The 23,214-nt window shown below is 35.4% G+C and overlaps 1 long non-coding RNA gene across 1 annotated transcript in view; it reads left to right on the top strand.

Annotated features, from left to right (window-relative positions):
• The first annotated feature begins 14,053 nt into the window (after nt 1-14,053).
• LOC127513139 (uncharacterized) overlaps nt 14,054-23,214 on the top strand; it is a 28,424-nt gene continuing 19,263 nt past the window's right edge. Inside the window, exon 1 of the long non-coding RNA XR_007930348.1 lies at nt 14,054-14,480. This is a non-coding gene — a long non-coding RNA (uncharacterized LOC127513139). The remainder of the gene's footprint in view (nt 14,481-23,214) is intronic.

Below are 23,214 nucleotides of genomic sequence, written 5' to 3'. Positions count from 1 at the left end.
TGTCTCATCAAATTCGTCTACTTTTAAACTGAATGCCATGTTCAATTCCACACTTAAAATATTACAATTGAATATAAGTTTAAACAGAATAAATGCTCTGGAAAAATATCAGAAAATGTGAGAAAAATAGTCACTTCAATAAAAAAAATGCAAAAATCAATTAGAAATATCAAATGTCCGTTTATATTCTCACAGTTCTTTACTAACAAAATAGTGAACCTCAATGCAGCGTCCCTCGGCGACCCAACTGACGTAGATCTGGAAGCAAATCTTCAAATCCGGGTCACGGCACCAATGTAACCGGTCCGTTGCTGACCGCCGTTACTATCATCTGCGTTGTGTTTAAGAAGACTCAGGACACTTCTAATGCAGTTCACCAGAAGGGATTTTAATGACAGCCACGGCCAGCATTAACTTCACTGTGGATTAACATGTATAAAGTTCATATCTCACTCTGGTGGGCGTTTCACGAGACAATCCTCTCCCCAGCATAACCAATGTGAACTCATTTTGTGTAACAGTTGAGAAAATAACATTAACACTGAAACATTATAGAATTAACACAGTACAAGAATATAAAAGAACATGAAAGACAATAAAAGTGAAATACCTGTGGATTAACATGTATAAAGTTCATATCTCACTCTGGTGGGCGTTTCACGAGACAATCCTGTGTAATATAACATTTGTTAGCTAATTGATGACTCAAAACCCAGCGAATAACATGTCATACGGCCCACACGATATAACTTCACATTCCTAATCCACTCGCATATAAAACATACAACAGAACACTGCAAATAGTCTCAGTACCATTTACAATAAGATATTTAGTCGATTTATACACTTTGTAAACTTATTTCACTCATAAAATGAAGAGCTCCGAAAAACGCTTACCTCTCCCCAGCATAACCAATGTGAACTGGCGAGAGGCGCGCAATCACTTGAAAATGGCGTCAGCAGAGCGCCAGAAGAAAATGTCAAAATAAAAGTCTAAATAGTGAACAGTAGAATCAACATATATTATTCAAAGAAAAACAGAAATAAATAAATACAAAATACAATAGAAGGATTTTAGTGAAAAAGCAATGTGTTACATTCAACTTGTATTTACTTTTAACTCGTTACATCTGCTTCCCGAACAATGCTAGGAAGATTGTTCCAGAGTTTAGGTGCCAAATAGGAGAAGGATCTACCACCTGCAGTTGATTTTGATATTCTAGGTATTATCAGCTGGCCTGAATTCTGAGATCGCAATAGACGTGAAGGACTATAATGAATTAGGAGCTCGCTCAGGTACTGGGGAGCTAAACCATTTAGTGCTTTGTAAGTAATTAGCAAGATTTTAAAATCTATACGATGTTTAACAGGAAGCCAATGCAGTGTTAACAGAACTGGGCTAATATGGTCATACTTCCTGGTTCTAGTAAGAACTCTAGCTGCTGCATTTTGTACGAGCTGTAGTTTATTTATCAGGCGAGCAGAACAACCACCCAGTAGAGCGTTACAGTAATCTAGCCTTGAGGTCATGAACGCATGAACTAACTGTTCTGCATTTTTCATTGAGAGCATATGTCGTAGTTTAGATATATTTTTAAGATGGAAGAATGCGGTTTTACAGATGCTAGTAACATGGCCTTCAAATGAAAGATTGGTATCAAAGAGCACACCCAGGTTCCTAACTGATGACGAAGACTTAACAGAGCAGCCATCAAGTGTTAGACAATATTCTAGGTTATTACGTGAAGAAGTTTTTGGTCCAAAAATTAGAATCTCTGTTTTTTCTGAATTTAGTAGTAGGAAATTACTGGTCATCCAATTTTTTATATCAGCTATGCATTCCGTTAATTTTGTGAATTGGCAAGTTTTGTCAGGGCGCGAAGAAATATAGAGCTGAGTATCATCAGCGTAACAGTGAAAACTAACGCCATGCTTCCTAATGATATCTCCCAAGGGTAGCATGTACAGAGTGAACAGTAACGGTCCTAGTACTGAGCCTTGTGGTACTCCATATTGAACTTGTGATCGATATGACATGTCTTCGTTTACTACTACAAACTGATAACGGTCAGATAAGTATGATTTGAACCATGACAATGCAATTCCACTAATGCCAACATAATTTTCGAGTCTATTTAAAAGAATGTTGTGATCAATAGTGTCAAATGCTGCACTAAGATCCAGTAACACTAATAGAGAGATACAACCACGATCTGATGATAAGAGCAAATCATTAGTAACTCTAATGAGAGCAGTCTCAGTACTATGGTACGGTCTAAATCCTGACTGGAAATCCTCACAGATACCATTTCTTTCTAAAAAGGAACATAGTTGTGATGATACTGCCTTTTCTAGTATTTTTGACAGAAAAGTGAGATTTGAGATTTGCCTGCAATTGACTAATTCTCTAGGATCAAGTTGTGGTTTTTTAATAAGAGGTTTAATAATAGCCAGCTTAAAAGTTTTTGGTACGTATCCTAGTGATAAAGATGAATTGACGATACTAAGAAGAGGATCTATGACCTCTGGAAGCATTTCTTTCAATAGCTTAGTCGGTATAGGGTCTAACATACATGTTGTTGATTTTGATGATTTAACAAGTTTAGACAATTCTTCCTCTCCTAAAGCAGTAAATGAATTGAATTTTTCCTCAGGGACACTACAATGCACTATCTGACACGATACTGTAGTAGACGGTTGCATGGTTATTATTTTTTCTGTAATATTATCAATCTTGCAAGTAAAGAAGTTCATAAAGTCATTACTGCTGTGCTTTTTGGAAACATCAGAAGTTGAAGCTTTATTTCTTGTTAATTTAGCCACTGTATCAAATAAATACCTAGGGTTGTGTTTATTTTCTTCTAAGAGTTTTGAAAAATAGGCAGATCTAGCAGATTTTAAGGCCTTTCTGTACTCAATCATTCTCTCTCTCCACGAAATACGAAATACTTCTAGTTTTGATTTCTTCCAGCTGCGCTCCATTTTTCTGGCTGCTAACTTTAGGGCCCGAGTGTGCTCATTGTACCATGGCATTGGATTAATTTCCTTAATCTTTTTTAAACGCAAAGGAGCAACTGAGTCTAATGTGCTGGAAAAGACAGAGGCAATAGTTTCTGTTGCAACATCGATGTCTTCTAAGCTGTCTGGTATGCTAAGGCGATGAAAATGATCAGGAAGATTATTTATAAAGCAATCTTTAGTGGTAGAAGTGATGGTTCTACCATATTTATGGCATGGAGGCAGTTTAGCCGCCTTGACTAAATGTAGTATACACGAGACTAGATAATGATCTGAGATGTCGTCACTCTGCTGCAGAATTTCAACAGCATCGATATCAATTCCATGTGACAATATTAGATCTAAAGTATGATTACGACAATGAGTGGGTCCTGACACGTGTTGTCTAACACCAATAGAGTTTAGAATATCTGCAAATGCCAATCCTAATGCGTCTTTTTTATTATCTACATGGATATTAAAATCACCAGCAACAAGGACTTTATCTGCAGCTAGTACTAACTCTGATAGAAAGTCAGCAAATTCTTTGATAAAGTCTGTATGGTGTCCTGGTGGCCTGTATACAGTAGCCAGCACAAATGTCAACTTACATAATGTTACGTAAAGTACCATAGTTTCGAAGAAATTATATTTGAAAGACTTTTGACTAATACTGTAAATATTACTATAGATTACAGCAACACCTCCCCCTTTGCCTTTCTGACGAGCATTGTGTCGATAATCATAACCTTGAGGACTAGACTCATTTAAAGTAATGTAATCGTCCGGTTTTAGCCAAGTTTCTGTCAAATACAGCACATCTAGACACTATGATGTTATGACATACTAAGTCATTATTATGAGGAAGTTTCTCATTATGACTTCAAGAATCGTATTTTTTTACTCAACTGTGGTGGAAACGGGCTTGAAACAATTTGCATTGTAAAAAGCGCTATGAAAAGGTGACTTTACTTGACTTGACTTTTGACTACAGTAAGCACATACTCTCTTTCTCCTGCTTTCTCTCTCACTCAAACCCCTACACATACAGTACAGACACACTCACACAGAAACGTGTTGTCAGTGCTGCTCTGATGATTCAATCAATAAAATAGTTTAGCAACTTAAAAGCTATATGACATTTCTCACTAGCGAGGTAATAACGGCGCTGTTCTTGAAGCAGATAAACTTACAGTTTCGCTATTAATAGAGACGCTGCTGCCAAACACTGTTGAAAGAGGCTGGGTTTCCATCTAAATGTGAAGCGAATCTTTCCAAAGTTTGCAAAAAAACAAAAAGCAAATTAGGTTTGTTTTTTGTTTCCATCAAGTTGTTTGAGCGGATAATGGTGGTATTGGTAACCAACAATAAATAAAGCAACATGTGGTCTGAAACAGCCGATTTGTCACGTGGTGGGTTTAATGTTCACTACATGAGAATTTATTCAGCAAATACGTTTCCATCTCCCATTATTTGCCTTAACTCTTTTTCGCACAAGTCAAAAAACACTTTGATGGTAAAAACTTCAAAATGCGCATAAAAACAGGGTGATAGAAACATAGCTACAGTTTGACTTTGAGTTAAAGATTTTTAACAGATCATAAGGATTGTTATTCAAGTGCTACTGTAAACACAAAGTCTATTCTTGTTAAACTCAACAAAGTGTTAATAAAGCACAGAATATTTCAAAGTTCAGTGATTAACTGCGATGTCACAGAAGAAAGTTTATCATGTCACTTGAACACATACTAAACTGAATTGTAAACCGAAAGGTCTATAATAAATGCCATGTTTGTACATCATCGGCATTAGATTAATAAATAAATTAAGTATCAGTGGCGCAAATGTTAAATCACTAAACATTAAATTGGTAACATATATTTTAATACAAATATATTTCCTTTTTTAAATTCTGCTTTAATTGGACCTATCCTTTCCATTTGATCCTTTTATGTAATATTTTAAAATGTTTTAATTTTATTATATTTTTTTTACATTTTTTGATTATATAGTCTGTTAGAGATAAAAACATAAATTTAAATATTTAAAAGAAAAAATAATTACAGTTTTTTTTCAACTGCTTACACACATTTTCAAAACTTTGCCTCTTTTTTTCAAAACTTTACACACAAATCCAAGAATTGCACACACAAAATGCAAAATGCCTCACATCTCTTGCAAAATGAAGCACTGCATTCAAAATATCACAAACACATCTCAAAAGCAAACATTTGTCTTACTTTTCAAACACATTTACCATAATATTCTATTTTTGGATATATCATATACACACAGTTATTCAAAACCTAAAGTTCTTCTTTCATAAGCTGCTATGTACGTTTCTGTACAAGATTGAAAGTAATTGGCAGAGAGATGTTGAAAAATTCATGGTAAGCATGAAAGCAAGATTGAAACCAAACTATTATTATTTTTTTTTTTTTACTGTAAGCATTTGTGGTTGTGAATACAGTATTGCACAGTACAGAATAAAATATAATATATCAACCATGTGTAGTTGGAAAAACTACACTAGCATAATTTTTTAAAAAGGTGAATATTCCAAAGGAATGGTGTGTATTTGTGTCCTAGTAGGGGACCAAATGTCCTCACAAGTATAGTAATACCAGTGCATTTTGACTTTGTGGGGACATTTATATACAGAATATACAGTATAAAAACCATTACGCCTATGGAGTGTCCCCATAGAACATGGAAACCCAACATGTGTGTGTTGTGTGTGTGTTTGTTGGTGGGTGAGATGGTTGGGTGTATCTAGGCTTCATCTCTCCTCCTGGCTTGGTCCGGCCACAATACTTCATCCACGTCACATGCTATGTTCTCTCTTGCGTATCCAACCTTGGATGGAGGCAGTGTCAGTGTCTCCACATGCCTCTTCCATTGCCTGGAGAAGTATTATGTTGACATAGGGATGACGATCATACAATTTCCAGCAACCATGTGGATAAAAATTTCTCAATAGGGTTTAGAAATGATGAATATGGAAGCAAGTAGACAACAGAAAAGTTGTTCAAAATCTATAACTTGACCTTTGGCCTATTTATAGGCCTATTCTAAAGCCATGATTGGTTGGTGTTAAGTAAAGCAATGAGTGTTTGCACATGTGAGGAGTTAGTGTGAGGCACTGATGAATTAGTGTGGCATTTTGATTGGTTGTGTTTGAAAAAGGAAATCAAGATACTTCCTGTTAGAATTTTGAGTGTTACATAGAGAATTGTGTGTTGTTTTGCAAAAAGTGTTTTATGAAATTAAAAACTGAGTCGAAGGCCAAGAATTAGTGTATGATTTTGCAGATTTGGTGTGTGGTTCTGCTGTTTGAGTGTCAGGTTTCAGAAATTGTGTGACAAGTACAAACCCGATTCCAAAAAAGTTGGGACACTGTACAAATTGTGAATAAAAAAAGGAATACAATGATGTGGAAGTTTCAAATTTCAATATTTTATTCAGAATACAACATAGATGACATATCAAATGTTTAAACTGAGAAAATGTATCATTTTAAGGGAAAAATAAGTTGATTTTAAATTTCATGGCATCAACACATCTCAAAAAAGTTGGGACAAGGCCATGTTTACCACTGTGTGGCATCCCCTCTTCTTTTTATAAGAGTCTGCAAACGTCTGGGGACTGAGGAGACAAGTTGCTCAAGTTTAGGAATAGGAATGTTGTCCCATTCTTGTCTAATACAGGCTTCTAGTTGCTCAACTGTCTTAGGTCTTCTTTGTCGCATCTTCCTCTTTATGATGCGCCAAATGTTTTCTATGGGTGAAAGATCTGGACTGCAGGCTGGCCATTTCAGTACCCGGATCCTTCTTCTACGCAGCCATGATGTTGTAATTGATGCAGTATGTGGTCTGGCATTGTCATGTTGGAAAATGCAAGGTCTTCCCTGAAAGAGATGACGTCTGGATGGGAGCATATGTTGTTCTAGAACTTGGATATACCTTTCAGCATTGATGGTGCCTTTCCAGATGTGTAAGCTGCCCATGCCACACGCACTCATGCAACCCCATACCATCAGAGATGCAGGCTTCTGAACTGAGCGCTGATAACAACTTGGGTTGTCCTTGTCCTCTTTAGTCCGGATGACATGGCGTCCCAGTTTTCCAAAAAGAACTTCAAATTTTGATTCGTCTGACCACAGAACAGTTTTCCACTTTGCCACAGTCCATTTTAAATGAGGCTTGGCCCAGAGAAAATGCCTGTGCTTCTGGATCATTTTTAGATATGGCTTCTTTTTTGACCTATAGAGTTTTAGCCGGCAACGGCGAATGGCACGGTGGATTGTGTTCACCGACAATGTTTTCTGGAAGTATTCCTGAGCCCATGTTGTGATTTCCATTACAGTAGCATTCCTGTATGTGATGCAGTGCCGTCTAAGGGGCCGAAGATCACGGGCATCCAGTATGGTTTTCCGGCCTTGACCCTTACGCACAGAGATTGTTCCAGATTCTCTGAATCTTTGGATGATATTATGCACTGTAGATGATGATAACTTCAAACTCTTTGTAATTTTTCTCTGAGAAACTCCTTTCTGATATTGCTCCACTATTTTTCGCCGCAGCATTGGGTGAATTGGTGATCCTCTGCCCATCTTGACTTCTGAGAGACACTGCCACTCTGAGAGGCTCTTTTTATACCCAATCATGTTGCCAATTGACCTAATAAGTTGCAAATTGGTCCTCCAGCTGTTCCTTATATGTACATTTAACTTTTCCGGCCTCTTATTGCTACCTGTCCCAACTTTTTTGGAATGTGTAGCTCTCATGAAATCCAAAATGAGCCAATATTTGGCCTGACATTTCTAAATGTCTCAATTTCAACATTTGATATCTTATCTATATTCTATTGTGAATAAAATATAAGTTTATGAGATTTGTAAATTATTGCATTCCTTTTTTATTCACAATTTGTACAGTGTCCCAACATTTTTGGAATCAGGTTTGTAAAGATTTTGTGTGTAAGCGGTTGAAAAAAACTAAATACTACCATTCTACAGTTTCTCACTTCTATAGTGTCCAAGCAGTAAAGATTGAGCTCTGGCGCCCTCTTGTTTAACTTGTATCCTATTACACCTGAGCAGCTTCCATAATTTGCTATTGAAACTCATGATGTTTATTGATCGTTCCAGTGCTTGATCCTCTGCATATTCCTGTATTTTCTAATGTACTCTATATTATTTAAGTCTGTTTAGTCTGTCAGAAATGTATATTCGGATATTATTAAATTTTTTGACATTTGTTAAATTAATAAGACCATTTAAAATATTAATATTTCCATAATATTATATAAGAAAGGTAAAAATTATAAAAGGTTATACACAGTAGCTGGTGTGTTTTAGACTGGAAATCTGGATTGACCAATCAGCATCCAGGACCAGAACCGTCAGTTCTATTACAATCAGCATTTAAGGGTAAAATCTATTTTTTAGAGGAACAGTTTATTAATTCATTGGAACAGAGGCAAAGTAATACAATATTTTAATAAGCAATCATCCAGTCTGTGTTATTGAATACAGGTCAAGGATGAAGAAACAGCAGAAACATTTTGAACATGTTAAACTGAAATATAATGGAAACATTACTAATATCTGATGCTCTTCTAATGCCACACAAATCACATTTTGTATAAAAAAGTAAAAATGTTGATTTTTCTTAAGTGGTGATTAAGACAAAAAAAGAAAGAAAATAAATGAAATTTCTCATTAGATTCTCAGTAGTCATTGTTAAATTTCTTCATGTTAGCGTCTGAATCTTTTTTTTTTTTGCCCAACGGCTGCACGGATCTGCTCCACCAGTTTCACTCTGTTGTTTGTGATGTTTTTTCCAGCGACCTCCATAAGATCAGTGATCACTTTTTATTCAGGACATTGTAAGACTTTAACTTGCCTCCACAGTTGACCACATTAAAGAGAGGGATGTGGATCACGGTTGGAGTGTTTTGGCCTTTGAACACATAGAAGTCCTTCGGTTTCTCTGAGTGTCCATTGGGAATGTTGACCTCAGGGGAAGGAATGTTTTGTTTCCTGCACGTCTCAGCAGCTTTCCTCACTGTCTGCAGTGGAAAAGCATCACAGCATCACTTGATTAAATGGGTCAGACTGACATTTCAAGTTCAAATATAAGTTACTGACTGAATTTGTCAGGTTGTGACCTTCATGCACCAGCCAAGAAACCCCAACTGAGATGAGAATGCTAATGGATAGTTCTCTCTAGATATTATAGACTATATATATATTATATTATAGACTATATATTGTATAATTATCCGTCAACTTATCCATCAAATTATTATAGGCTTAAATGAAAATATTCTGACAGTGAGACTTGGTAACCACAGGTAAAACCATGCACTGCGACTCACTACCACTGTCAAATGATATTATATTGTGATATGTTATATATAAACAATGCTTAAACACATGTAAAACTACACACCTTCACAAAGAAATGAATTATATATTCCCCTACCCACCTAATTAATAAATGTAATGCAATATAAATGACTATAACATAGTATTCAATATACATATTCAACAATTCTGCCCTAACCATGGTAAAGTACTACAGCACAGTCATGGTAAATGTTTGTAAGGGTGGTGATTTGGGGATTTAAAAGTCTTCTAACTTTGTTCATGTCACAGTGTTTCTCCTGTTTTCCTCATCAGTCTTGTTGGGAATGTTGAGGCAGTTTTATCCGATTTACAACTGATTTAATTGAGTGATTTGTGGTTTGTAACCGAGAGGTGTGTGTCGAGTTGAAACGCTTCTCACTGGATGTCGTGGCGCTTTTTAATACATGGTACATATTATCATTAATATATTATTAATATTTAGAACCTTTGGGGGTTCCGTCATGGGGTCATTTTATTTAGTTAGTTCTAATTCATTATTTTGTTTTAATGTATTTTTTCATTTTAGTTACATTTTATGCAGCTCATAAACTTTATCACTAAATTGCAATAATCCATTAAACATGACAGTATTATGCAATCATTAAAGACATTTCTCCTTGTATAGAACATTTTTGGCATAAGTGGTTCTTTAAAACGGAGTCAAGAACCTCACTGAACCTTTTTTTCTAAGAGTGAGGTAATTTATTTTTTAATTTAATGGCAATAATATTCAAACATTCATTGTAGACCTTTTTTCTTTCCTTTATAGTGAATTCTTGTGTAAGTTTTCTTCTGTGTGATTGTGGAAACAGCCACACTGGGAAGAACATTTTTAATTGGCTGTTCATCATTTTAGACCTGCAGAAATAATCTGGGCTTCTTCACTGAGACAAGAATAGCTGTTGTGATTAAAGTAGCACATGAATAACGATAATCATAAATTATTACAAATATTTAACTCAAATCATTAAGATATACAGACATTTTTCTAGGTCTAGCCAGAGGACAAATCTAATGTTAGTTAAAGGGTTTAAACCTTTGCTGCTATTCTGAGCACTTTTAGTACTTTAGTCATTTTAACCGTTTATGGATTTTAATTTGTATCTGATAAAGACAGGCTGGTACAGATGTTGAAATGTGTGTTACACTATAACACCATCTGTTTTCTGCAGAATCCATGCTCACAGCGTTAAAGGCTCAAAATAGCAACAAATTGATCCATGATGTGCAAAGGAACAAATCTGAGGTCGTTTGATGTTACAAAATAGAATTAAGCAGCTATTAAGAGTCCCTGAAATGAAGATGTGAAATACAAACAGGTCTTTTTTTTTTTTTTTTTTTTTTTTTTTTTTTTCTCAAGGTGATTAAATCAATAGCTGTTAAAAACTGTTAAATATGTGAGAGTTTTTGGGGAACAAAGCTGCAAATTGTGTAAGATGTTTTCAATCATGTTATCATATTTCCCAACAGAATGTGATTATGCAAAGCTTTTATTTCACAATCTAAAAAATACCCAACACACACCAGAAGAAATTCTCAGCACAATATACATGTAAAATATCAATATGAATAACAAGTTGTTATATAGAATTGTAATATTATATAACATTATTATGTGGATATGTGAATAAGTTTATGGGTGTTTCTTCAGATATATGGGCATGTTTAAAGTTTTTTTAATTTTTAGAAAATAGTACAAACCCGATTCCAAAAAAGTTGGGACACTGTACAAATTGTGAATAAAAAAGGAATGCAATAATTTACAAATCTCATAAACTTATATTTTATTCACAATAGAATATAGATAACATCAAATGTTGAAAGTGAGACATTTTGAAATGTCATGCCAAATATTGGCTCATTTTGGATTTCATGAGAGCTACACATTCCAAAAAAGTTGGGACAGGTAGCAATAAGAGGCCGGAAAAGTTAAATGTACATATAAGGAACAGCTGGAGGACCAGTTTTGCAACTTATTAGGTCAATTGGCAACATGATTGGGTATAAAAAGAGCCTTTCAGAGTGGCAGTGTCTCTCAGAAGTCAAGATGGGCAGAGGATCACCAATTCCCCCAATGCTGCGGCGAAAAATAGTGGAGCAATATCAGAAAGGAGTTTCTTAGAGAAAAATTGCAAAGAGTTTGAAATTATCATCATCTACAGTGCATAATATCATCCAAAGATTCAGAGAATCTGGAACAATCTCTGTGCGTAAGGGTCAAGGCCGGAAAACCATACTGGATGCCCGTGATCTTCGGGCCCGTAGACGGCACTGCATCACATACAGGAATGCTACTGTAATGGAAATCACAACATGGGCTCAGGAATACTTCCAGAAAACATTGTCGGTGAACACAATCCACCGTGCCATTCGCCGTTGCCGGCTAAAACTCTATAGGTCAAAAAAGAAGCCATATCTAAACATGATCCAGAAGCACAGGCATTTTCTCTGGGCCAAGCCTCATTTAAAATGGACTGTGGCAAAGTGGAAAACTGTTCTGTGGTCAGACGAATCAAAATTTGAAGTTCTTTTTGGAAAACTGGGACGCCATGTCATCCGGACTAAAGAGGACAAGGACAACCCAAGTTGTTATCAGCGCTCAGTTCAGAAGCCTGCATCTCTGATGGTATGGGGTTGCATGAGTGCGTGTGGCATGGGCAGCTTACACATCTGGAAAGGCACCATCAATGCTGAAAGGTATATCCAAGTTCTAGAACAACATACGCTCCCATCCAGACTTCGTCTCTTTCAGGGAAAACCTTGCATTTTCCAACATGACAATGCCAGACCACATACTGCATCAATTACAACATCATGGCTGCGTAGAAGAAGGATCCGGGTACTGAAATGGCCAGCCTGCAGTCCAGATCTTTCACCCATAGAAAACATTTGGCGCATCATAAAGAGGAAGATGCGACAAAGAAGACCTAAGACAGTTGAGCAACTAGAAGCCTGTATTAGGCAAGAATGGGACAACATTCCTATTCCTAAACTTGAGCAACTTGTCTCCTCAGTCCCCAGACGTTTGCAGACTGTTATAAAAAGAAGAGGGGATGCCACACAGTGGTAAACATGGCCTTGTCCCAACTTTTTTGATGCCATGAAATTTAAAATCAACTTATTTTTCCCTTAAAATGATTTTCTCAGTTTAAACATTTGATATGTCATCTATGTTGTATTCTGAATAAAATATTGAATTTTGAAACTTCCACATCATTGCATTCCTTTTTTATTCACGATTTGTACAGTGTCCCAACTTTTTTGGAATCGGGTTTGTAAATCTCTTTTAAAGCACAATTCTCATACTATCACTTTTTTTCTTTAGTTTGTCCACACCTATCACAGAAAAATCCTTCTTTTTCTGAAAATCGTGAACATTTTACCACATTGCATATGATGTATTTTGTTTGATCCTCTGCAGCAATAATTTGAAACATTTATGGGATAAAATATCTCCGAAAAATACATAAAATATTAATTAATAATATAAATGTAATATATACAATGTGTGTGTGTGTATATATATATATATATATATATATATATATATATATATATATACACTACCGTTCAAAAGTTTGGGATCGGTAAGATTTTTAATGTTTTTAAAAGAAGTCTCTTCTGCTCACCAAGGCTGCATTTATTTAATTAAAAATATAGTAAAAACAGTAATATTTTGAAATATTATTACAATTTAAAATAACTGTTTTCTATTTGAAGTGTAATTTATTCCTGTGATCAAAGCTGAATTTTCAGCATCATTACTCCAGTCTTCAGTGTCACATGATCCTTCAGAAATCATTCTAATATGATGATTTGCTGCTCGAGAAACATTTATTGTGCAGAATTGTACAAATTATTTGTGTACAATATTTTTTTTTTCAGGATTCTTTGATGAATAGAAAGTTCAAAAGAACAGCATTTATTTGAAATATAATCTTTGTAACATTATAAATGTCTTTACTGTCACTTTTGATTGATTTAATGCATCCTTGCTGAATAAGAGTATTAATTTCTTTAATTTCTTTTCAAAAAAATAAAAATAAAAATTCTTACTGACCCCAAACTTTTGAACAGTAGTGTATAATGTTACAAAAGCTTTGTATTTCAGATAAACGCTGTTCTTTTGAACTTTCTATTCATCAAGGAATCCTGAAAAAAAAAGTACACAACTGTTTTCAACATTGATAATAATCATAAATGTTTCTTGAGCATCAAATCATCATATTAGAATGATTTCTGAAGGATCATGTGACACTGAAGACTGGAGTAATGATGCTGAAAATTCAGCTTTGATCACAGGAATAAATTACACTTCAAATAGAAAACAGTTATTTTAAATTGTAATAATATTTCACATTTATTACTGTTTTCACTGTATTTTTAATTAAAGAAATGCAGCCTTGGTGAGCAGATGAAACTTCTTTTAAAAAACTCAAATCTCACCGATCCCAAACTTTTGAACCGTAGTGTATATTATATATTTAATAATAATAATAATATTATATATATGTATATTATCATATAAATCGCTTTGCATCGGGTGGTTCTTTGCCTCCATGTCATGCATTAAAATCGTGTATATTAGTATTCTTACGGCTTGATTTGATTGAAATATGTGGCTGTGTATTTGGGTCACATCAGTTAAAGCAAAAAAAAAGGTCGCTTTAAAAACAATTTGAAAAGCACTGCTTCAGACTGGATTACTGTAATGCATTACTAGGTGTTTGTCCTGCATCCTCGATGAAAAAGTTACAGTTAATCCAAAATGCAGCTGCTAGAATTCTTACCAGTCATCATTCAGGTTGGATTTCAGCTTTAATGTATGTTTTTTTAACAAAGTCAAGTCACCTTTATTTATACAGCGCTTTTTACAATGTAGATTGTGTCAAAGCAGCTTTACATTGATAACTGGTACATTGTTTGGCTGCACAGCAGCTCTTAAAGAATAGTGTCAATGCAGGCAGATCAAAAGCACTGTTGAATATCAAAATGTCAAGTCAAGTGTCCCCAACTAAGCAAGCCAGAGGCGACAGCGGCAAGGAACCCAAACTCCATCAGGTGACATCAGGTGGCAGACAAGTGGCAAATTGGTGTTAAAATGGAGAAAAAAACCTTGGGAGAAACCAGGCTTAGTCGGGGTGCTAGTTCTCCTCTGGCCAACAGTGCTTTGTTACAATTCAGGTTGCTATCATAAGTCCAATGGGATCGCAACATTCAAAGTATTTATTCCAGTTCCATCCAATTGAGGATCGTATTCATCACGCCGGTATGGACGGTTGTTGAGGAACTGTGTCGTGGCTGTCGTGTCGATGAGGCCTTCACAGGGGATGATCTAGTTGACTCAATCTCTGCTGATACTTCAGGGCTGCGTTGTGGTCGTGTCAAGGTGCAGGTCCTTGGTCTCACCTGGATACGGCCCGGATCCGGTTGACTACGGTGAACCTCGGGATAAACAGAAAGACTAATATTAGCGTAGATGCCATTCTTCTTCTGATGTAACGAGTACATCAGGTGTTATAGGAAGTGTTCCCGGTTCCGGCTGACCTAATTTATGCAGCCTAATAATCCTTTAACGGATTTGGAAATATAAATTGGTAATGTGTTATGTGTATGCCAGGTTAAAGAGATGCGTTTTTAGTCTAGATTTAAACTGACAGAGTGTGTCTGCTTCCCGAACAATGCTAGGAAGATTGTTCCAGAGTTTAGGTGCCAAATAGGAGAAGGATCTACCACCTGCAGTTGATTTTGATATTCTAGGTATTATCAGCTGGCCTGAATTCTGAGATCGCAATAGACGTGAAGGACTATAATGAATTAGGAGCTCGCTCAGGTACTGGGGAGCTAAACCATTTAGTGCTTTGTAAGTAATTAGCAAGATTTTAAAATCTATACGATGTTTAACAGGAAGCCAATGCAGTGTTGACAGAACTGGGCTAATATGGTCATACTTCCTGGTTCTAGTAAGAACTCTAGCTGCTGCATTTTGTATGAGCTGTAATATATTTTGTAGGCGAGCAGAACAACCACCCAGTAGAGCGTTACAGTAATCTAGCCTTGAGGTCATGAACGCATGAACTAACTGTTCTGCATTTTTCATTGAGAGCATATGTCGTAGTTTAGATATATTTTTAAGATGGAAGAATGCGGTTTTACAGATGCTAGTAACATGGCCTTCAAATGAAAGATTGGTATCAAAGAGCACACCCAGGTTCCTAACTGATGACGAAGACTTAACAGAGCAGCCATCAAGTGTTAGACAATATTCTAGGTTATTACGTGAAGAAGTTTTTGGTCCAAAAATTAGAATCTCTGTTTTTTCTGAATTTAGTAGTAGGAAATTACTGGTCATCCAATTTTTTATATCAGCTATGCACTCCGTTAATTTTGTGAATTGGTAAGTTTCGTCAGGGCGCGAAGAAATATAGAGCTGAGTATCATCAGCGTAACAGTGAAAACTAACGCCATGCTTCCTAATGATATCTCCCAAGGGTAGCATGTACAGAGTGAACAGTAACGGTCCTAGTACTGAGCCTTGTGGTACTCCATATTGAACTTGTGATCGATATGACATGTCTTCGTTTACTACTACAAACTGATAACGGTCAGATAAGTATGATTTGAACCATGACAATGCAATTCCACTAATGCCAACATAATTTTCGAGTCTATTTAAAAGAATATTGTGATCAATAGTGTCAAATGCTGCACTAAGATCCAGTAACACTAATAGAGAGATACAACCACGATCTGATGATAAGAGCAAATCATTAGTAACTCTAATGAGAGCAGTCTCAGTACTATGGTACGGTCTAAATCCTGACTGGAAATCCTCACAGATACCATTTCTTTCTAAAAAGGAACATAGTTGTGATGATACTGCCTTTTCTAGTATTTTTGACAGAAAAGTGAGATTTGAGATCGGCCTGTAATTGACTAATTCTCTAGGATCAAGTTGTGTTTTTTTAATAAGAGGTTTAATAATAGCCAGCTTAAAAGTTTTTGGTACGTATCCTAGTGATAAAGATGAATTGACGATATTAAGAAGAGGATCTATGACCTCTGGAAGCATTTCTTTCAATAGCTTAGTGGGTATAGGGTCTAACATATATGTTGTTGATTTTGATGATTTAACAAGTTTAGACAATTCTTCCTCTCCTAAAGCAGTAAATGAATTGAATTTTTCCTCAGGGACACTACAATGCACTATCTGACACGATACTGTAGTAGACGGTTGCATGGTTATTATTTTTTCTCTAATATTATCAATCTTGCAAGTAAAGAAGTTCATAAAGTCATTACTGCTGTGCTCTTTGGAAACATCAGAAGTTGAAGCTTTATTTCTTGTTAATTTAGCCACTGTATCAAATAAATACCTAGGGTTGTGTTTATTTTCTTCTAAGAGTTTTGAAAAATAGGCAGCTCTAGCAGATTTTAAGGCCTTTCTGTACTCAATCATTCTCTCTCTCCACGAAATACGAAATACTTCTAGTTTTGATTTCTTCCAGCTGCGCTCCATTTTTCTGGCTGCTAACTTTAGGGCCCGAGTGTGCTCATTGTACCATGGCATTGGATTAATTTCCTTAATCTTTTTTAAACGCAAGGGAGCAACTGAGTCTAATGTGCTGGAAAAGACAGAGGCAATAGTTTCTGTTGCAACATCGAGGTCTTCTAAGCTGTCTGGTATGCTAAGGCGATGAAAATGATCAGGAAGATTATTTATAAAGCAATCTTTAATGGTAGAAGTGATGGTTCTACCATATTTATGGCATGGAGGCAGTTTAGCCACCTTGACTAAATGTAGTATACACGAGACTAGATAATGATCTGAGATGTCGTCACTCTGCTGCAGAATTTCAACAGCATCGATATCAATTCCATGTGACAATATTAGATCTAAAGTATGATTACGACAATGAGTGGGTCCTGACACGTGTTGTCTAACACCAATAGAGTTTAGAATATCTGCAAATGCCAATCCTAATGCGTCTTTTTTATTATCTACATGGATATTAAAATCACCAACAACAAGGACTTTATCTGCAGCTAGTACTAACTCTGATAGAAAGTCAGCAAATTCTTTGATAAAGTCTGTATTGTGTCCTGGTGGCCTGTATACAGTAGCCAGCACAAATGTCAACTTACATAATGTTACATAAAGTACCATAGTTTCGAAGGAATTATATTTGAAAGACTTTTGACTAATACTGTAAATATTACTATAGATTACAGCAACACCTCCCCCTTTGCCTTTCTGACGAGCATTGTGTCGATAATCATAACCTTGAGGACTAGACTCATTTAAAGTAATGTAATCGTCCGGTTTTAGCCAAGTTTCTGTCAAACACAGCACATCTAGACACTATGATGTTATGACATACTAAGTCATTATTATGAGGAAGTTTCTCATTATGACTTTAAGAATCGTATTTTTTTACTCAACTGTGGTGGATCAATAAAATAGTTCAGCAACTTAAAAGCTATGTGGCATTTCTCATTAGCGAGGTAATAACGGCGCTGTTCTTGAAGCAGATAAACTTACAGTTTTGCTATTAATAGAGACGCTGCTGCCACATAGCTTTTAAGTTGTTGAAAGAGGCTGGGTTTTCCTTAATCTTTTTTAAACGTTGTTGAAAGAGGCTGGGTTTCCATCTAAATGTGAAGCGAATCTTTCCAAAGTTTGCAAAAAAACCAAAAAGCAAATTAGGTTTGTTTTTTGTTTCCATCAAGTTGTTTGAGGGGATAATGGTGGTATTGGTAACCTACAATAAATAAAGCACCATCAGCTGAAACAGCTGATTTGTCACATGGTGGGTTTAATGTTCACTACATGAGAATTTATTCAGCAAATACGTTTCCATCTCCCATTATTTGCCTTAACTCTTTTTCGCACAAGTCAAAAAACACTTCAAGCGATGGTAAAAACTTCAAAATGCGCATAAAAACAGGGTGATAGAAACATAGCTACAGTTTGACTGAGTTAAAGATTTTTAACAGATCATAAGGATTGTTATTCAAGTGCTACTGCAGCAACACAAAGTCTATTCTTGTTAAACTCAACAAAGTGTTAATAAAGCACAGAATATTTCAAAGTTCAGTGATTAACTGCGATGTCACAGAAGAAAGTTTATCATGTCACTTGAACACATACTAAACTGAATTGTAAACCGAAAGGTCTATAATAAATGCCATGTTTGTACATCATCGGCATTAGATTAATAAATAAATTAAGTATCAGTGGCGCAAATGTTAAATCACTAAACATTAAATTGGTAACATATTTTAATACAAATATATTTCCTTTTTTTTAAATTCTGCTTTAATTGGACCTATCCTTTCCATTTGATCCTTTTATGTAATATTTTAAAATGTTTTAATTTTATTAGATTTTTACTTTTTTTTGATTATATAGTGTGTTAGAGATAAAAACAAATATTTAAAAAAAATAATAATTAAATACTACCATTCTACAGTTTCTCACTTCTATAGTGTCCAAGCAGTAAAGATTGAGCTCTGGCGCCCTCTTGTTTAACTTGTATCCTATTACACCTGAGCAGCTTCCATAATTTGCTATTGAAACTCATGATGTTTATTGATCGTTCCAGTGCTTGATCCTCTGCATATTCCTGTATTTTCTAATGTACTCTATATTATTTAAGTCTGTTTAGTCTGTCAGAAATGTATATTCGGATATTATTAAATTTTTTGACATTTGTTAAATTAATAAGACCATTTCAAATATTAATTTCCATAATATTATATAAGAAAGGTAAAAATTATAAAAGGTTATACACAGTAGCTGGTGTGTTTTAGACTGGAAATCTGGATTGACCAATCAGCATCCAGGACCAGAACCGTCAGTTCTATTACAATCAGCATTTAAGGGTAAAATCTATTTTTTAGAGGAACAGTTTATTAATTCATTGGAACAGAGGCAAAGTAATACAATATTTTAATAAGCAATCATCCAGTCTGTGTTATTGAATGCAGGTCAAGCACGAAGAAACAGCAGAAACATTTTGAACATATTAAACAGAAATATAATGGAAACATTACTAATATCTGATGCTCTTCTAATGCCACACAAATCACATTTTGTATAAAAAAGTAAAAATGTTGATTTTTCTTAAGTGGTGATTAAGACAAAAAAAGAAAGAAAATAAATGAAATTTCTCATTAGATTCTCAGTAGTCATTGTTAAATTTCTTCATGTTAGCGTCTGAATCTTTTTGGCCCAACGGCTGCACGGATCTGCTCCACCAGTTTCACTCTGTTGTTTGTGATGTTTTTTCCAGCGACCTCCATAAGATCAGTGATCACTTTTTATTCAGGACATTGTAAGACTTTAACTTGCCTCCACAGTTGACCACATTAAAGAGAGGGATGTGGATCACGGTTGGAGTGTTTTGGCCTTTGAACACATTGAAGTCCTTCGGTTTCTCTGAGTGTCCATTGGGAATGTTGACCTCAGGGGAAGGAATGTTTTGTTTCCTGCACGTCTCAGCAGCTTTCCTCACTGTCTGCAGTGGAAAAGCATCACAGCATCACTTGATTAAATGGGTCAGACTGACATTTCAAGTTCAAATATAAGTTACTGACTGAATTTGTCAGGTTGTGACCTTCATGCACCAGCCAAGAAACCCCAACTGAGATGAGAATGCTAATGGATAGTTCTCTCTAGATATTATAGACTATATATATATTATATTATAGACTATATATTGTATAATTATCCGTCAACTTATCCGTCAAATTATTATAGGCTTAAATGAAAATATTCTGACAGTGAGACTTGGTAACCACAGGTAAAACCATGCACTGCGACTCACTACCACTGTCAAATGATATTATATTGTGATATGTTATATATAAACAACGCTTAAACACATGTAAAACTACACACCTTCACAAAGAAATGAATTATATATTCCCCTACCCACCTAATTAATAAATGTAATGCAATATAAATGACTATAACATAGTATTCAATATACATATTCAACAATTCTGCCCTAACCATGGTAAAGTACTACAGCACAGTCATGGTAAATGTTTGTAAGGGTGGTGATTTGGGGATTTAAAAGTCTTCTAACTTTGTTCATGTCACAGTGTTTCTCCTGTTTTCCTCATCAGTCTTGTTGGGAATGTTGAGGCAGTTTTATCCAATTTACAACTAATTTAATTGAGTGATTTGTGGTTTGTAACCGAGAGGTGTGTGTCGAGTTGAAACGCTGTAATAATGGTACATATTATCATTAATATATTATTAATTTTTAGAACCTTTGGGGGTTCCGTCATGGGGTCATTTTATTTAGTTAGTTCTAATTCATTATTTTGTTTTAATGTATTTTTTCATTTTAGTTACATTTTATGCAGCTCATAAACTTTATCACTAGAAAAATTGCAATAATCCATTAAACATGACAGTATTATGCAATCATTAAAGACATTTCTCCTTGTATAGAACATTTATGGCATAAGTGGTTCTTTAAAACAAAGTCAAGAACCTCACTGAACCTTTTTTTCTAAGAGTGAGGTAATTTATTTTTTAATTTAATGGCAATAATATTCAAACATTCATTGTAGACCTTTTTTCTTTCCTTTACAGTGAATTCTTGTATAAGTTTTCTTCTGGGTGATTGTGGAAACAGCCACACTGGGAAGAACATTTTTAATTGGCTGTTCATCATTTTAGACCTGCAGAAATAATCTGGGCTTCTTCACTGAGACAAGAATAGCTGTTGTGATTAAAGTAGCACATGAATAACGATAATCATAAATTATTACAAATATTTAACTCAAATCATTAAGATATACAGACATTTTTCTAGGTCTAGCCAGAGGACAAATCTAATGTTAGTTAAAGGGTTTAAACCTTTGCTGCTCTTCTGAGCACTTTTGAGTACTTTAGTCATTTTAACCGTTTATGGATTTTAATTTGTATCAGATAAAGACAGGCTGGTACAGATGTTGAAACGTGTGTTACACTATAACACCATCTGTTTTCTGTTTTCTCACAGCGTTAAAGGCTCAAAATAGCAACAAACAGCCACTGCACTTTCATAACACCTGTTTGCCACTATGCACTGCAAAAATATTGATCCACGATGTGCAAAGGAACAAATCTGAGGTCGTTTGATGTTACAAAATAGAATTAAGCAGCTATTAAGAGTCCCTGAAATGAAGATGTGAAATACAAACAGGTCTTTTGTTTAGATTTTTTTTTTTTTTTCTCAAGGTGATTAAATCAATAGATGTTAAAAACTGTTAAATATGTGAGAGTTTTTGGGGAACAAAGCTGCAAATTGTGTAAGATGTTTTCAATCATGTTATCATATTTCCCAACAGAATGTGATTATGCAAAGCTTTTATTTCACAATCTAAAAAATACCCAACACACACCAGAAGAAATTCTCAGCACAATATACATGTAAAATATCAATATGAATAACAAGTTGTTATATAGAATTGTAACATTATATAACATTATTATGTGGATATGTGAATAAGTTTATGGGTGTTTCTTCAGATATATGGGCATGTTTAAAGTTTTTTAATTTTTAGAAAATAGTAAACCTGATTCCAAAACAGTTGGGACACTGTACAAATTGTGAATAAAAAAGGAATGCAATAATTTACAAATCTCATAAACTTATATTTTATTCACAATAGAATATAGATAACATCAAATGTTGAAAGTGAGACATTTTCAAATGTCATGCCAAATATTGGCTCATTTTGGATTTCATGAGAGCTACACATTCCAAAAAAGTTGGGACAGGTAGCAATAAGAGGCCGGAAAAGTTAAATGTACATATAAGGAACAGCTGGAGGACCAATTTGCAACTTATTAGGTCAATTGGCAACATGATTGGGTATAAAAAGAGCCTCTCAGAGTGGCAGTGTCTCTCAGAAGTCAAGATGGGCAGAGGATCACCAATTCCCCCAATGCTGCGGCGAAAAATAGTGGAGCAATATCAGAAAGGAGTTTCTCAGAGAAAAATTGCAGAGTTTGAAATTATCATCATCTACAGTGCATAATATCATCCAAAGATTCAGAGAATCTGGAACAATCTCTGTGCGTAAGGGTCAAGGCCGGAAAACCATACTGGACGCCCGTGATCTTCTGCTCACTGTTCTGTGGTCAGACGAATCAAAATTTGAAGTTCTTTTTGGAAAACTGGGATGCCATGTCATCTGGACTAAAGAGGACAAGGGCAACCCAAGTTGTTATCAGCGCTCAGTTCAGAAGCCTGCATCTCTGATGGTATGGGGTTGCATGAGTGCGTGTGGCATGGGCAGCTTACACATCTGGAAAGGCACCATCAATGCTGAAAGGTATATCCAAGTTCTAGAACAACATATGCTCCCATCCAGACGTCATCTCTTTCAGGGAAGACCTTGCATTTTCCAACATGACAATGCCAGACCACATACTGCATCAGTTACAACATCATGGCTGCGTAGAAGAAGGATCCGGGTACTGAAATGGCCAGCCTGCAGTCCAGATCTTTCACCCATAGAAAACATTTGGCACATCATAAAGAGGAAGATGCAACAAAGAAGACCTAAGACAGTTGAGCAACTAGAAGCCTGTATTAGACAAGAATGGGACAACATTCCTATTCCTAAACTTGAGCAACTTGTCTCCTCAGTCCCCAGACGTTTGCAGACTGTTATAAAAAGAAGAGGGGATGCCACACAGTGGTAAACATGGCCTTGTCCCAACATTTTTGAGATGTGTTGATGCCATGAAATTTAAAATCAACTTATTTTTCCCTTAAAATGATACATTTTCTCAGTTT

This window comes from Ctenopharyngodon idella, chromosome 5 (genome assembly GCF_019924925.1).
Source record: "Ctenopharyngodon idella isolate HZGC_01 chromosome 5, HZGC01, whole genome shotgun sequence".
Taxonomy (NCBI): Eukaryota; Metazoa; Chordata; class Actinopteri; order Cypriniformes; family Xenocyprididae; genus Ctenopharyngodon; species Ctenopharyngodon idella.
The sequence above is the reverse complement of the archived record's forward strand: the minus strand, read 5'-3'. Positions and strand labels throughout refer to the sequence as shown.